We start from the raw sequence: 9,228 nt of genomic DNA on the forward strand, positions 1-9,228 counted from the left end.
GCTGTTTGAAGGGTTGAGGCAGTAAAATGGGTCCGAAGTAGCATACGCCGGCCAAATCACGATTTGCATGCCCTCAAATTCTTCAGTACCTGAGCACATTGTGGGCCATGCACTTGAGGGTTCGTAAACAGTGAGGATGGAAGCCGTGCACAGGAACGTGAGCTTGTATTTCTGTGCAATTCGCATGAAATTGGGGCTCTAAAAGCGCTCTATTTTGCATTGGGGTGTAGGTGCCGTTTTTCAAAATGGCGATGGGTTATCATATTCGGATGGAAATTTCTCCCACTCAGATAGGCCCTAACCACCAAAAAATTGAGGAAAAATGGGAAGACGATCAAACTAAGCTTTCATTTTAATGTGTGTCTCCAACACCTTAGAGAGCAAATTGTGAGTATTTTCTTGAATTTCTAAAGTGGGGGAATTTATCATTGCAGTCTTTGGCAATTCATTGCAGCTATAGGGGCACTGTTGAAAGCGGACACTCATTGACACTCTTTGGCAATAGGTGGCGCTCTTCATCCCTGCCGACTGACGAGACAAGCTTTTTACGACCGGCCGATGTCGCCGGCCCGATTTTTCTTCGCGCGTCCCCGCCTGACTCGCTCTTAAAATCTGCAGCTAGCAGGGTTTGTTTAATTTTTTTTTTAGGGGGGCGGGGGGGTCATTTGTTTGGTCCACGATTTGACCGATATGTATGTGGCATATTTTCGAGAAGTATAATAGGGGTGTAAGTGGCGCCACCAACGTCCAAATATTCCCCCCCCCAAAAAAAAAACCCAATTTGTTTGAAAAAAAAAACAAAATTGTGAGCACCCCCCCCCCCTCCCTCAGCCAAATCCTGGGTGCGCTATTAGGTGAAATAGGCGCCTAAAATATCGGAAAAGTAGAAACTAAAATATCCAACTAGTTTGCAGGCCTTTACACAGTTCTAAAAATTGGTCCTCCAGCGTGCTCCAGTTCTGAAATTGCGCACACAATTCAAAACGAATAAGGATCGGAGCGTCCCGCTCTAAAATCGAAAATTCAAATTAAATAATTGAGAAAAAAATCAGCTCATGTCGATGTCAAGCATTTAAAAAAAAAAAAATTTGCTGCCAAAATTGTGTGCAATTTTTTTGGATTTTTTTTTAACTTCTACACAATTTTGCAATTGACGTAAGATTAATGGTAGTCATATTGATCGAACGAAACGTAATTTTGATAATAATCAATTATTTAATATTCATAGATTCACGACGTATACCTTTGATTCGATTTTAATACTACCGGAGACCTGCCGGGCACATGTAAATATCCATCTAAAGCAAAGTTTTAAAAAAAAATAGAGGATTCAAAAAAAATCAAAAAGTTATGTGCTAGCCAAGCTTTCAGGGGTCGGTCTGAGCCATAACAATGCCCCAGCCAACCCCTTAGTTCTCTTCCAGGGTCTGGGTGTCCCCGACCAATACACACTTCCTTCCCTGTCCATCCATGTAACCCCGGAGGGCCAGGCGCCATGTAAAAGCAAAGAGCTAAGGGAGGAACAGGGCGGCACCCTAAGCCCTGATCCTCCGAGTGGACCACATGCCCTGAGCCTGTACGAAGACGCCAACCTGGAACTCACGGACAGTACCAGCCGCAGAGCTTACCGATTAAGCTAAGGTACCGTTGGTATTTGACGACGGGAAATTAAACATCTTGTGCTAAATGTATTTAGAGTTACGCAACAGTGAACACTATTATTATGCAGGCTTTTTTGAGCTAACGGGTGCGTTCAGGGGCGGATCCAGGATTTTTTCCGGGGGGGGGGAGGACCGGGCACCTTATATATTTATATCCGATTTTTGAGGACAGGCGGAGCGTGTCATTATTATATATGATTAAAAATTATTTATTTTTCGCGTGTGTCTGACCGGTGGGGGGGGGGGGGGGTGTTTTCGTCCAAATTTCATTTTGAAAAGCACATCTGTCCAGAAATCGAATTGAAATGTTTTCTGGGGTCCTATGGGCATCTTTCCAGCAAGTTTAAAACAATTTGATTTTTTGGCCAAAATTGGAAAAAAAATGCAAGGGTTAAAAGACAAAATGATAGCTGCGGCTGTTTAAAGGGTTGAGGCAGTAAAATGGGTCCGAAGTAGCATACGCCGGCCAAATCACGATTTGCATGCCCTCAAATTCTTCAGTACTTGAGCACATTGTGGGCCATGCACTTGAGGGTTCGTAAACAGTGAGGATGGAAGCCGTGCACAGGAAGGTGAGCTTGTATTTCTGTGCAATTCGCATGAAATTGGGGCTCTAAAAGCGCTCTATTTTGCATTGGAGTGTAGGTGCCGTTTTTCAAAATGGCGATGGGTGATCATATTCGGACGGAAATTTCTTCCACTCAGATAGGCCCTAACCACCAAAAAATTGAGGAAAAATGGGAAGACGATCAAACTAAGCTTTCATTTTAATGTATGTCTCCAACACCTTAGAGAGCAAATTGTGAGTATTTTCTTGAATTTCTAAAGTGGGGGAATTTATCATTGCAGTCTTTGGCAATTCATTGCAGCTATAGGGGCACTGTTGAAAGCGGACACTCATTGACACTCTTTGGCAATAGGTGGCGCTCTTCATCCCTGCCGACTGACGAGACAAGCTTTTTACGACCGGCCGATGTCGCCGGCCCGATTTTTCTTCGCACGTCCCCACCTGACTCGCTCTTAAAATCTGTAGCTAGCAGTTTTTTTAATATTTTTTTTTAGGGGGGGGGGGTCATTTGTTTGGTCCACGATTTGACCGATATGTATGTGGCATATTTTCGAGTAGTATAATAGGGGTGTAAGTGGCGCCACCAACGTCCAAATATTCCCCCCCACCCCCCACCCCCCCAAAAAAACCACCAAATTTTTTTGAAAAAAAAAAAAATTGTGAGCACCCCCCCCCCCCCCCAGCCAAATCCTGGGTGCGCTATTAGGTAAAAAAAAAAAGGCACCTTAAATATCGGAAAAGTAGGAACTAAAATATCCAACTAGTTTGCAGGCCTTTACAAAGTTCTAAAAATTGGTCCTCAAGCGTGCTCCAGTTCTGAAATTGCGCACACAATTCAAAGCGAATAAGGATCGGAGCTTCCCGCTCTTAAATCGAAAATTCAAATTAAATAATTGGAAAAAAAATCAGCTCATGTCGATGTCAAGCATTTAAAACGAAATTCATCGGCCAAAATTGTGTGCAATTTTTTGGGATTTTTTTTAACTTCTACACAATTTTGCAATTGACGTAAGATTAATGGTAGTCATATTGATCGAACGAAACGTAATTTTGATAATTATCAATTATTTAATATTCATAGATTCACGACGTATACCTTTGATTCGATTTTAATACTACCGGAGACCTGCCGGGCACATGTAAATATCCAACTAAAGCAAAGTTTTAAAAAAAATAGAGGATTAAAAAAAAAATCAAAAAGTTATGTGCTAGCCAAGCTTTCAGGGGTCGGTCTGAGCCATAACAATGCCCCAGCCAACCCCTTAGTTCTCTTCCGGGGTCTCGGTGTCCCCGACCAATACACACTTCCTTCCCTGTCCATCCATGTAACCCCGGAGGGCCAGGCGCCATGTAAAAGCAAAGAGCTAAGGGAGGAACAGGGCGGCACCCTAAGCCCTGATCCTCCGAGTGGACCACATGCCCTGAACCTGTACGAAGACGCCAACCTGGAACTCACGGACAGTACCAGCCGCAGAGCTTACCGATTAAGCTAAGGTACCGTTGGTAGTTGACGACGGGAAATTAAACCTCTTGTGCTTAATGTACTTAGAGTTACGCAACAGTGAACACTATTATTATGCGGGCTTTTTTGAGCTAACGGGTGCGTTCAGGGGCGGATCCAGGATTTTTTCGGAGGGGGGGGGCCGGGCACCTTAGATATTTATATCCGATTATTGAGGACAGGCGGAGCGTGTCATTATTATATTTGATTAAAAATTATTTATTTTTCGCGTGTGTCTGACCGGTGCGGGGGGGGGGGATGTTTTCGTCCAAATTTCATTTTGAAAAGCACATCTGTCCAGAAATCGAATTGAAATGTGTTCTGGGGTCCTATGGGCATCTTTCCAGCAAGTTTAAAGCAATTTGATTTTTTGGCCGAAATTGGGGAAAAATGCAAGGGTTAAAAGACAAAATTATAGCTGTGGCTGTTTAAAGGGTTGAGGCAGTAAAATGGGTCCGAAGTAGCATACGCCGGCCAAATCACGATTTGCATGCCCTCAAATTCTTCAGTACCTGAGCACATTGTGGGCCATGCACTTGAGGGTTCGTAAACAGTGAGGATGGAAGCCGTGCACAGGAACGTGAGCTTGTATTTCTGTGCAATTCGCATGAAATTGGGGCTCTAAAAGCGCTCTATTTTGCATTGGAGTGTAGGTGCCGTTTTTCAAAATGGCGATGGGTTATCATATTCGGATGGAAATTTCTCCCACTCAGATAGGCCCTAACCACCAAAAAATTGAGGAAAAATGGGAAGACGATCAAACTAAGCTTTCATTTTAATGTATGTCTCCAACACCTTAGAGAGCAAATTGTGAGTATTTTCTTGAATTTCTAAAGTGGGGGAATTTATCATTGCAGTCTTTGGCAATTCATTGCAGCTATAGGGGCACTGTTGAAAGCGGACACTCATTGACACTCTTTGGCAATAGGTGGCGCTCTTCATCCCTGCCGACTGACGAGACAAGCTTTTTACGACCGGCCGATGTCGCCGGCCCGATTTTTCTTCGCACGTCCCCACCTGACTCGCTCTTAAAATCTGTAGCTAGCAGTTTTTTTAATATTTTTTTTTAGGGGGGGGGGGTCATTTGTTTGGTCCACGATTTGACCGATATGTATGTGGCATATTTTCGAGTAGTATAATAGGGGTGTAAGTGGCGCCACCAACGTCCAAATATTCCCCCCCCCCACCCCCCACCCCCCAAAAAAAACCACCAAATTTTTTTGAAAAAAAAAAAATTGTGAGCACCCCCCCCCCAGCCAAATCCTGGGTGCGCTATTAGGTAAAAAAAAAAAGGCACCTTAAATATCGGAAAAGTAGGAACTAAAATATCCAACTAGTTTGCAGGCCTTTACAAAGTTCTAAAAATTGGTCCTCAAGCGTGCTCCAGTTCTGAAATTGCGCACACAATTCAAAGCGAATAAGGATCGGAGCTTCCCGCTCTTAAATCGAAAATTCAAATTAAATAATTGGAAAAAAAATCAGCTCATGTCGATGTCAAGCATTTAAAACGAAATTCTGCGGCCAAAATTGTGTGCAATTTTTTGGGATTTTTTTTAACTTCTACACAATTTTGCAATTGACGTAAGATTAATGGTAGTCATATTGATCGAACGAAACGTAATTTTGATAATTATCAATTATTTAATATTCATAGATTCACGACGTATACCTTTGATTCGATTTTAATACTACCGGAGACCTGCCGGGCACATGTAAATATCCAACTAAAGCAAAGTTTTAAAAAAAATAGAGGATTAAAAAAAAAATCAAAAAGTTATGTGCTAGCCAAGCTTTCAGGGGTCGGTCTGAGCCATAACAATGCCCCAGCCAACCCCCTAGTTCTCTTCCAGGGTCTCGGTGTCCCCGACCAATACACACTTCCTTCCCTGTCCATCCATGTAACCCCGGAGGGCCAGGCGCCATGTAAAAGCAAAGAGCTAAAGGAGGAACAGGGCGGCACCCTAAGCCCTGATCCTCCGAGTGGACCACATGCCCTGAACCTGTACGAAGACGCCAACCTGGAACTCACGGACAGTACCAGCCGCAGAGCTTACCGATTAAGCTAAGGTACCGTTGGTATTTGACGACGGCAAATTAAACATCTTGTGCTAAATGTACTTAGAGTTACGCAACAGTGAACACTATTATTATGCAGGCTTTTTTGAGCTAACGGGTGCGTTCAGGGGCGGATACAGGATTTTTTCCGGGGGGGGGTCCGGGCACCTTAGATATTTATATCCGATTATTGAGGACAGGCGGAGCGTGTCATTATTATATTTGATTAAAAATTATTTATTTTTCGCGTTTGTCTGACCGGTGGGGGGGGTGTTTTCGTCCAAATTTCATTTTGAAAAGCACATCTGTCCAGAAATCGAATTGAAATGTGTTCTGGTATCCTATGGGCATCTTTCCAGCAAGTTTAAAGCAATTTGATTTTTTGGCCAAAATTGGAAAAAAAATGAAAGGGTTGAAAGACAAAATTATAGCTGCGGCTGTTTAAAGGGTTGAGGCAGTAAAATGGGTCCGAAGTAGCATACGCCGGCCAAATCACGATTTGCATGCCCTCAAATTCTTCAGTACCTGAGCACATTGTGGGCCATGCACTTGAGGGTTCGTGAACAGTGAGGATGGAAGCCGTGCACAGGAACGTGAGCTTGTATTTCTGTTCAATTCGCATGAAATTGGGGCTCTAAAAGCGCTCTATTTTGCATTGGAGTGTAGGTGCCGTTTTTCAAAATGGCGATGGGTGATCATGTTCGGATGGAAATTTCTCCCACAATCAGATAGGCCCTAACCACCTAAAAATTGAGGGAAAATGGGAAGACGATCAAACTAAGCTTTAATTTTAATGTATGTCTCCAACACCTTAGAAAGCAAATTGTGAGTATTTTCTTGAATTTCTAAAGTGGGGGAATTTATCATTGCAGTCTTTGGCAATTCATTTCACCTATAGGGGCACTGTTGAAAGCGGACACTCATTGACACTCTTTGGCAATAGGTGGCGCTCTTCATCCCTGCCGACTGACGAGACAAGCTTTTTACGACCGGCCGATGTCGCCGGCCCGATTTTTCTTCGCACGTCCCCACCTGACTCGCTCTTAAAATCTGTAGCTAGCAGTATTTTTAATATTTTTTTTAGGGGGGGGGGCATTTGTTTGGTGCACGATTTGACCGATATGTATGTGGCATATTTTCGAGTAGTATAATAGGGGTGTAAGTGGCGCCACCAACGTCCAAATATTCCCCCCACCCCCCCCCCCCCCCCGAAAAAAAACCACAAAAAAAAAAATTGTGAGCACCCCCCCCCCCCCAGCCAAATCCTGGGTGCGCTCTTAGGTAAAAAAAAAAAGGCGCCTAAAATATCGGAAAAGTAGGAACTAAAATATCCAACTAGTTTGCCGGCCTTTACACAGTTCTAAAAATTGGTCCTCAAGCGTGCTCCAGTTCTGAAATTGCGCACACAATTCAAAGCGAATAAGGATCGGAGCTTCCCGCTCTCAAATCGAAAATTCAAATTAAATAATTGACAAAAAAATCAGCTCATGTCGATGTCAAGCATTTAAAACAAAATTCTGCGGCCAAAATTGTGTGCAATTTTTTGGGATTTTTTTTAACTTCTACACAATTTTGCAATTGACGTAAGATTAATGGTAGTCATATTGATCGAACGAAACGTAATTTTGATAATAATCAATTATTTAATATTCATAGATTCACGACGTATACCTTTGATTCGATTTTAATACTACCGGAGACCTGCCGGGCACATGTAAATATCCAACTAAAGCAAAGTTTTTTAAAAAAAAAAATAGAGGATTAAAAAAAAAATCAAAAAGTTATGCGCTAGCCAAGCTTTCAGGGGTCGGTCTGAGCCATAACAATGCCCCAGCCAACCCCTTAGTTCTCTTCCGGGGTCTCGGTGTCCCCGACCAATACACACTTCCTTCCCTGTCCATCCATGTAACCCCGGAGGGCCAGGCGCCATGTAAAAGCAAAGAGCTAAGGGAGGAACAGGGCGGCACCCTAAGCCCTGATCCTCCGAGTGGACCACATGCCCTGAACCTGTACGAAGACGCCAACCTGGAACTCACGGACAGTACCAGCCGCAGAGCTTACCGATTAAGCTAAGGTACCGTTGGTAGTTGACGACGGGAAATTAAACCTCTTGTGCTTAATGTACTTAGAGTTACGCAACAGTGAACACTATTATTATGCGGGCTTTTTTTAGCTAACGGGTGCGTTCAGGGGCGGATCCAGGATTTTTTCGGAGGGGGGGAGCCGGGCACCTTAGATATTTATATTCGATTATTGAGGACAGGCGGAGCGTGTCATTATTATATTTGATTAAAAATTATTTATTTTTCGCGTGTGTCTGACCGTGTGGGGGGGGGGGGGTGTTTCCGTCCAAATTTCATTTTGAAAAGCACATCTGTCCAGAAATCGAATTGAAATGTGTTCTGGGGTCCTATGGGCATCTTTCCAGCAAGTTTAAAGCAATTTGATTTTTTGGCCAAAATTGGAAAAAAAAATGCAAGGGTTAAAAGACAAAATGATACCTGCGGCTGTTTAAAGGGTTGAGGCAGTAAAATGGGTCCGAAGTAGCATACGCCGGCCAAATCACGATTTGCATGCCCTCAAATTCTTCAGTACTTGAGCACATTGTGGGCCATGCACTTGAGGGTTCGTAAACAGTGAGGATGGAAGCCGTGCACAGGAAGGTGAGCTTGTATTTCTGTGCAATTCGCATGAAATTGGGGCTCTAAAAGCGCTCTATTTTGCATTGAAGTGTAGGTGCCGTTTTTCAAAATGGCGATGGGTGATCATATTTGGACGGAAATTTCTCCCACAATCAGATAGGCCCTAACCACCAAAAAATTGAGGAAAAATGGGAAGACGGAAAAAATGGAAAAATTAAGCTTTAATTTTGATGTATGTCTCCAACACCTTAGAGAGCAAATTGTGAGTATTTTCTTGAATTTCTAAAGTGGGGGAATTTATCATTGCAGTCTTTGGCAATTCATTGCACCTATAGGGGCACTGTTGAAAGCGGACACTCATTGACACTCTTTGGCAATAGGTGGCGCTCTTCATCCCTGCCGACTGACGAGACAAGCTTTTTACGACCGGCCGATGTCGCCGGCCCGATTTTTCTTCGCGCGTCCCCGCCTTACTCGCTCTTAAAATCTGCAGCTAGAAGGGTTTGTTTAATTTTTTTTTTAGGGGGGGGGGTCATTTGTTTGGTCCACGATTTGACCGATATGTATGTGGCATATTTTCGAGTAGTATAATAGGGGTGTAAGTGGCGCCACCAACGTCCAAATATTCCCCCCCCCAAAAAAAAAACCTATTTGTTTGAAAAAAAAAAAAAAATTGTGAGCACCCCCCCCCCTCCCTCAGCCAAATCCTGGGTGCGCTATTAGGTGAAATAGGCGCCTAAAATATCGGAAAAGTAGAAACTAAAATTTCCAACTAGTTTGCAGGCCTTTACACAGTTCTAA

This window comes from Patiria miniata, unplaced genomic scaffold (assembly GCF_015706575.1).
Source record: "Patiria miniata isolate m_02_andy unplaced genomic scaffold, ASM1570657v1 HiC_scaffold_9, whole genome shotgun sequence".
Taxonomy (NCBI): Eukaryota; Metazoa; Echinodermata; class Asteroidea; order Valvatida; family Asterinidae; genus Patiria; species Patiria miniata.